The sequence below is a fragment of the Protomyctophum bolini genome (genome assembly GCF_963924005.1).
Source record: "Protomyctophum bolini genome assembly, chromosome: 18".
Lineage (NCBI taxonomy): Eukaryota > Metazoa > Chordata > Actinopteri > Myctophiformes > Myctophidae > Protomyctophum > Protomyctophum bolini.
In genome coordinates this window covers 38,517,667-38,525,245 of record NC_137879.1, presented here as the reverse complement: position 1 = coordinate 38,525,245, position 7,579 = coordinate 38,517,667, and the positions used below count along the sequence as shown (strand labels likewise).

General features: G+C 42.1%; 1 long non-coding RNA gene across 1 annotated transcript; it reads right to left on the bottom strand.

Moving 5' to 3' along the window:
- Window positions 1-851: 851 nt before the first annotated feature.
- Window positions 852-2,672, bottom strand: LOC308332677. The gene is made up of 3 exons (XR_013965738.1): window positions 2,527-2,672; window positions 1,147-1,236; window positions 852-918 (listed from the first exon to the last, which is right to left on the bottom strand). It is a non-coding gene; the product is annotated as an uncharacterized lncRNA (long non-coding RNA).
- Between the last annotated feature and the right edge of the window lie 4,907 nt (window positions 2,673-7,579).

The window sequence follows — 7,579 nt, the reverse complement described above, 5'->3', positions numbered from 1 at the left end:
GGAAATATGAAACCAAGTGCAAAGATATTTCTGAGAGGTTCCTATATACCCCTTACGGGTATGCAACATGTCAATATGACATGATGTTGCATTATTATTATTATTATTATTATTATTATTATTATTATATGATACCTTCAAAGTCCCAAGATATTAAGGTAGATATAGGTCTATGTACTTAAAATAGTGGTTTTAACCCTTCTGAAGTTAATACAAGTTATCCCAAGTTATACCAGCCCTCTTATGTTATAAATTATAAACGAGACACAGTTTTTCTGTTACCTTAAATCAAGCACTCGGAGTCAAAGATAGAGAGAGGTGGAAATGGATTTTATCCAAGTTCTTTTTCTCAAGTCAAAAAAGGTCAGCAACCTCAAAGTACAATGCAGTCAAGTCATTTCCAATATCCAATGGTGTGAGGTCTAATCTAATACAGTTTGACTATATGCTATAATATAGACAGTGATGGTGTGAGGTCTAATCTAATACAGTTTGACTATATGCTATAATATAGACAGTGATGGTGTGAGGTCTAATCTAATACAGTTTGACTGACAGTTGATTGATGACGTGTATAGACGGATCTTGGCGTGGCTGCTTGTCGTATGATAGGTCACAACCGAATACTGCCAGAATCTTTCACCCCCCATACTTTTTCCCCACCTTTTCCCCCACCTTTCCCCCATACTTTCCCCCAATGGATTTCCCTGCAAATCCACCAGCAGCCCCCCCCACCGCCGACCCCCACGCCGACCCAACTGGTCCTCCCGCCACCGTTCCTAGTGCCCCTCCTGCTAGTGCTCCCAGCCCGGTACCTGCCCCGCTCCCCACCCCCTTGCCGACAAACTTGCCCACCTTCTTCCCTGTGCGTGCCCCCTGCTCTGCTCCGTACCCGGGTTTGCCCTTCGCTTCTTCTTTCTGGAATAAAAGACACAGAGATGGTGGCCTCGATGATGTGAATTATCCCACATTATAGGATTAATAATCATGACTGCGTTAAGTTAATATAGGTTTGTCTTAAAAATATTTGGACAGCACTTTCTTATCAATGTGCTAGTCATATAGTCATCATATAATCATACATTATAGTTATATACTCATCATATAATCATACCTTATAGTCATACAGTCATCATATAATCATACCTTCGGGTTATAACGACCTTCTCGGGCTCCTCCCCTCGTCTCAACAGATTCCCTGGCGTGGTCTTCTGGTCCTTCCGGCTCATATATAGTCTATAGAAAAGTCAATAATGAAATATCAAGTTAAAATTCAGGAGGGCAACATAGACGGTCCTGTTTCTCTCTCCTAACAGCTGTGTGCACATATACTGTACTATGGTCCATAGCTCCAAATGCAACGCATTAGAGCTATGGACCAGAGCTACCGTCTCACCTGCTCTGGCCCATAGCTCTAAATGCAACGCATTAGAGCTATGGACCAGAGCTACCGTCTCACCTGCTCTGGCCCATAGCTCCAAATGCAACGCATTAGAGCTATGGACCAGAGCTACCGTCTCACCTGCTCTGGCCCATAGCTCCAAATGCAACGCATTAGAGCTATGGACCAGAGCTACCGTCTCACCTGCTCCGGCCCATAGCTCTAAATGCAATGCATTAGAGCTATGGACCAGAGCTACCGTCTCACCTGCTCTGGCCCATAGCTCTAAATGCAACGCATTAGAGCTATGGACCAGAGCTACCCTCTCACCTGCTCACACACTCCCAACCCTGTGTGTGTACTAAAGAACTCTGCAATGTGTAAAGGAGCCAAACTAAACTATAAGCATTACACTTAAGATATAACCATGAAGAAGAACCTTTGACCTTGAACGCGTACCTTAGTTGCAGAGCACCGTGGTCAGAGCCAGACATAGAAACAGAAGGGTGATAGCTCTGGTCTTACCTTGCAGAGCACAGTGGTCAGAGCCAGACATAGAAACAGAAGGGTGATAGCTCTGGTCTTACCTTGCAGAGCACAGTGGTCAGAGCCAGACATAGAAACAGAAGGGTGATAGCTCTGGTCTTACCTTGCAGAGCACAGTGGTCAGAGCCAGACATAGAAACAGAAGGGTGATAGCTCTGGTCTTACCTTGCAGAGCACAGTGGTCAGAGCCAGACATAGAAACAGAAGGGTGATAGCTCTGGTCTTACCTTGCAGAGCACAGTGGTCAGAGCCAGACATAGAAACAGAAGGGTGATAGCTCTGGTCTTACCTTGCAGAGCACAGTGGTCAGAGCCAGACATAGAAACAGAAGGGTGATAGCTCTGGTCTTACCTTGCAGAGCACAGTGGTCAGAGCCAGACATAGAAACAGAAGGGTGATAGCTCTGGTCTTACCTTGCAGAGCACAGTGGTCAGAGCCAGACATAGAAACAGAAGGGTGATAGCCCTGTTCTTACCTTGCAGAGCACAGTGGTCAGAGCCAGACATAGAAACAGAAGGGTGATAGCTCTGGTCTTACCTTGCAGAGCACAGTGGTCAGAGCCAGACATAGAAACAGAAGGGTGATAGCCCTGTTCTTACCTTGCAGAGCACAGTGGTCAGAGCCAGACATAGAAGCAGAAGGGTGATAGCTCTGGTCTTCTCCATGGTGGACAATTAGCTGGACGAGTCCTCCAAAGTGTTGATGATCTGTCAGGGATGATGTCCTCCTCGGTGACTGAAGTCAAGGTTCTGGAAGAGCTTCTGGAAACACAGCTCCTCGTGAGCTCTCTTATACAGGGTTTCATCAGACAAGGCACTACGCGCTATCGCACATTTGCATGCACGTGAAGAGAGCGTGAAGAGAGTTTTATCGCAGACAAAGATGTCCAGCTTTGCCTATATATGAACACGTTTACTGTCTACTTTACAAGTGGTCACGTCCCTCTCCTGTTTTTCATGGAAATTCTACAGAAACACCTTTGGTCTTTGTTCTGGTCTTCATTCCCTTGGTCTGACCGCACACTTTCATTACATGCATAAAGTGAATGGCAGATCGAGTGGCAAAGTTAATTTAATGTTGTTTAAAGTCATTTAATGCAATAAAATAGGACTTTATTCTGTTTGCATGTCGAGGCCAGACAGTCGTTTTTTTTTGCCACACAGCGGGCGTTCCCGCATAACTTCCGTGTGTGGTGATGATGTCACTCTATTAAGAACCCCTTTTGGTGTTTATAGCATCATGTTATGCTTCAGCTATTGGAAAATAGCAGATCTACAATCTCGTAGCGCGGCACTTGGTGCCGCGCTACGAGATTGTAGGTCTGCTATTCTTTTGAAAAATCGTAAAAATGTATAGTGCAAATCTTTGAATATTATATATATTCTTTCAGAGTGAACGTTTTTAACTCAAATGTTTGCTTCTGGGGGGGGGGGGGGGGGGTCCCTGGAACTACATATTTTCAGATATCTCACTCTACTTGGTTACTCTACTCTACGTGTTGATTGTATTGTAACGGTGGTTTGTATTGTATTGTAATTGTATTGTAATGGTGGTTTGTATTGTAATTGTATTGTAATTGTATTGTAACAGTGGTTTGTATTGTATTGTAATTGTATTGCAATGGTGGTTTGTATTGTATTGTAATTGTATTGCAATGGTGGTTTGTATTGTATTGAAATTGTAATTGTATTGTAATGGTGGTGCTCTCAGAGAAAAAGCCACCATTATCTGTTCTGCTATCATGTGCTTGACTAATAAAAGTCCATTTGACTGGAGCGTGGCAGCGACCGAGTGTCTGGGGCAGAAACACGTATCAAAGAGGAGAACGTTGCTTATCTGTCCAGTGAAACGGAGAGGAACCGTTGGCCGTCATTTACATTTCAAATGAAGTAGATCGTGTCACAAAATGAAGTCAACGGAGGTAGATTGTGTTGTTCTCAGTTCCAGACAGGGAAGGCTGGGGTGAAATAACATGTGCTGGCATTTAATGCTGACGTGGGACAAATGCATCTCACCTACTGTAAGTTAGGCCTACATGTTCATCTAATTTAACCCATTAAGACCTGAGACCGATTCAAAGTAATATGTATTTGTCGGCGGGCGGAAGACCGCGTTCAAAGCTTCTGGAAACCAAACATCAATCAAAGTGTTCTCACTTATACAGTATATATTATACAGTATGTTGCATTTCATCAGACAAGGTTGGTGTCGATATTGCAAATGTAGCCACATTGTTGACCACCAAAACAAATATATATATATTTCATAATTTCATAAATAAGAATCGTGAAAGTCGTGAAAATAGCTGATCAACAAGTTCACAACGCGTCACATCGAGGCTCGTTAGGGGAGCTTGTAGATCTGATATTTTCACTATAGTATCTAGTTTCTCTTCTGAGTCTAGAGCTAAAGGGTTTGTGAAGCACTGAGACACACATAGATCTAGATCTGATTTCACAGTCATGCACACCACTGTTGTTTTCCTCGACTAAAACTAAGTTCGTCGACTACCTTTTTCCACTAACGAAAACTAAATGGAAACTATGAAAACTAAGCTGTGAATGATGACTAAAACTATTAAAGACTAAATATACCGACGATTTCGTCAACAGATAAAAACTAGACTAAAATGTTAGGAAGGGACTACTGTGGACAAGAGATCTATAAGTCGTTTTACACTTGGTTTGCGTGCTGAGAATAGCAACCCGAATAGCAGATCTACAAGCTCACAATGTGTCGCTGTGAGCTTGTAGATCGTCTATTTTCAGCAAATATAAAAACAGTCGACTAAAACTAGACAAAACACTAAAACATTCCTGGTGACTAAAATGTGACTAAAACTAAACTAAAACTATTGAAGAGACTATGACTAAAACTAAAATCTAAATTTGCTGCCAAAAACAACACTGCTACATATAATATGGCTCTAAAGACTCTGTAAGACCTCAACTGGAGAACAAGACAAGCAACACTAGTACCTCATGCAGTATCTGCAGTATTGAGATCATTGTGATACATTGACATGGTTTGAAATGCAAATCCGCACATGCTTTCTGATATACAGTAAAGCAAGATGGAGGTTAGTCAAATCAGTCACGCGCACAATAAGCAGAACAGTTATGATGAAAATGAAAAGCTTGTTCTATTAGGCCAGTATACTATTATACTAAATACAGTATAACTTGTCAGGTTTACCTCATAATGTTATAGCAAGGGGCAGTTTCCTGTCCTTTGCTACATTATGTCTCGTTTTACACAGTTTTGATGTTTTTGAATGTTGCATATGGCAGCCAGGTCTATGGAATTTTATAGCAGTTAAACATTACCATGTGTCCCTCACTTCACACAAGTGTCGTTTTTCAATTTATTATTCTCCCCCCTCCCCTTTCTCTCCATTTATTTTCTGGAAACATTCAAATAACGATGGAACAATACATAATACATTTCACCCACTGTTTTAACACCTGTAAACCTGTGATGTGACAATAAAGAATATGATTCTTTTTTTGATTCTACTATCTCCAGGACCAAGTAAAGGCCCCTCCAGAAAAAGGGCCCCACCTGCTGCTAACCACACCAGCACCACCCGACCATGCCTCGGGGCTGGTGAGGGAGCCGGAGCCAGCAGCAGCACATTTCTTCCCGAGGACTATGTCACACTATTTCCCTACGCGTCTCCTGCAGCTCAGGGTGACGAGGACAGCCTGCCACCTCCCCCACCAACCGAGGACTCCAGCACCTTTTCCTTATATGACATCGCAGAACGCCAGGTAAGGTCTAGGAAATATGTCATTATTACATTGATATTTGAAATTCTAGATATTATGTCTGGGATGTATTCACGTGGACTACAATTGTCAGTTGCTACGACTGATTTATCTATCTCAATGATTTCTATTATTATATTGATATTTATAAATAACACCAGTTGTGCTGATTAGTGATTAGACAGAGTTCCGTCAAAGCAGCAGCATCTATGGTACTTGGAGAGACAGATATACACATGTCATGACACATTGTCAGCTTGTAGATAAGCTATTATATGATGTTTGTTATATTGATCACACAAGCAATAGTATGCATGTTCAGAAGCATCTTCAATAAAACTCTAGGTATTTCATTAAAGCAAAGGCAATTTATTTCTTGGCTGTATATGTAAAAGAACAGCAGGAGCATACAGTAGGTTTGGAATATTTATTCTATGTAAGGGGGGGGGGGGGTGGCACTTTCTATGTGAAAGCCCCTGTACATCCTATATATGTGTAGGAAGTTAGGAATCCTGTAATCTCACATGACTGACCAATAGTATATGTGATTGTCTGTATCGCCCGGTTCTAGACCCAGGACAACCCTGAAGTGCAGCAGTCTGAGGAGGAGGAGGAGGAGTATGTGCCTGTGCCTCGGAAGGTGCGTCGTCATCAGGCCAACCCCCAGCACAAAGCCATGACGCCCTTCCAGGAAGCCCTTGTCAACGAAATGGCAATTACCGCAACGTCTACCATCTCCAGAACTGTTCCATGGGCTCTAGATACCAATGAACTTCATTTTCTGGCCTTTGCCAAAATGGTAAATGGGCTTTCGGTCAGAAGCCAGGCTCTGTTAAGGTTAGATTGTGCCAAGGGATATACAGCTCTCTTTTTTGAAGAACTGGGAGAGCAAGCACCACCCTAGTTCTTTTCTCTCTCTCTCTCTCTCTCTCTCTCTCTCTCTCTCTCTCTCTCTGGCAGGCTGTCCTCGTCACCCTGAGCTGCTGGAGACACGTAGGGAAATAGGGTGACATGGGAAGAAGTGCTGCTGCTGGTCACCAAAGTGACTGATTACCCCAACACCACCATACTACTCGTCCATACTAAAGAGTAGGAACAAATATTTCTAGGCCTTTTTTTCGTATCTTTATGTCTTGAATGTTTTATACTCTTGATGTGTTTCATTTATTTTTTTTGTAAATCTACTGTACCAAGTTCAAAAAGGAAGAAAGGCACTTTGAACCATAAAAGAAGACGGTTCTCCGCAAAAATGTTTTCTACTGAACATTGTTAAATATTTCAAGAGAAACAAATTCTCACTGAATGCTATCCAATTTTTCGGAACTATTTCAGAAGTTTGTTCAGTTACTGTATGTCTGCCTGCATTGGTTCACTTGATGTTCAATAGCCATTTCTACTGTGGTTACAGTCAGAACTTTGCACTGTGTTGCTGTATAGCTCTCAATTTAGGAGTCTTGGATTCAATCACCTGTTTGAAAACCATCTGGGACCACTCTAGGAATATTTTGTATTATTACTGTTATTATTAATTGCCATCATGGCATTTGTAGCAATGAAGTAACCTCACTAATGTAACCACCCTGTACTGTACTGTACTGTACTGTAGGCTACTGTACTGTACTGTACTATACGCCAACATATACTGCAAATGATGGCTGAAACGCCTAACTGCAGTTCTTTCTCACTTTGCTACATACCGGTAGTCAACTAAGTGAGACTGCTTTTTTCTTCAGAACAAAGTGCAACACGCTGGATTCAAGCCCTCTTGTACAAGTTTTAGTGCAGCTATGTTTCTTCCCTCCCCACTTTTTCAAGTGATCAGGGAGTTTCATTCTTGTCTGTTCTATTTCATGTAGGGTTTTAAATGTTTGCTTATAATTTGCTA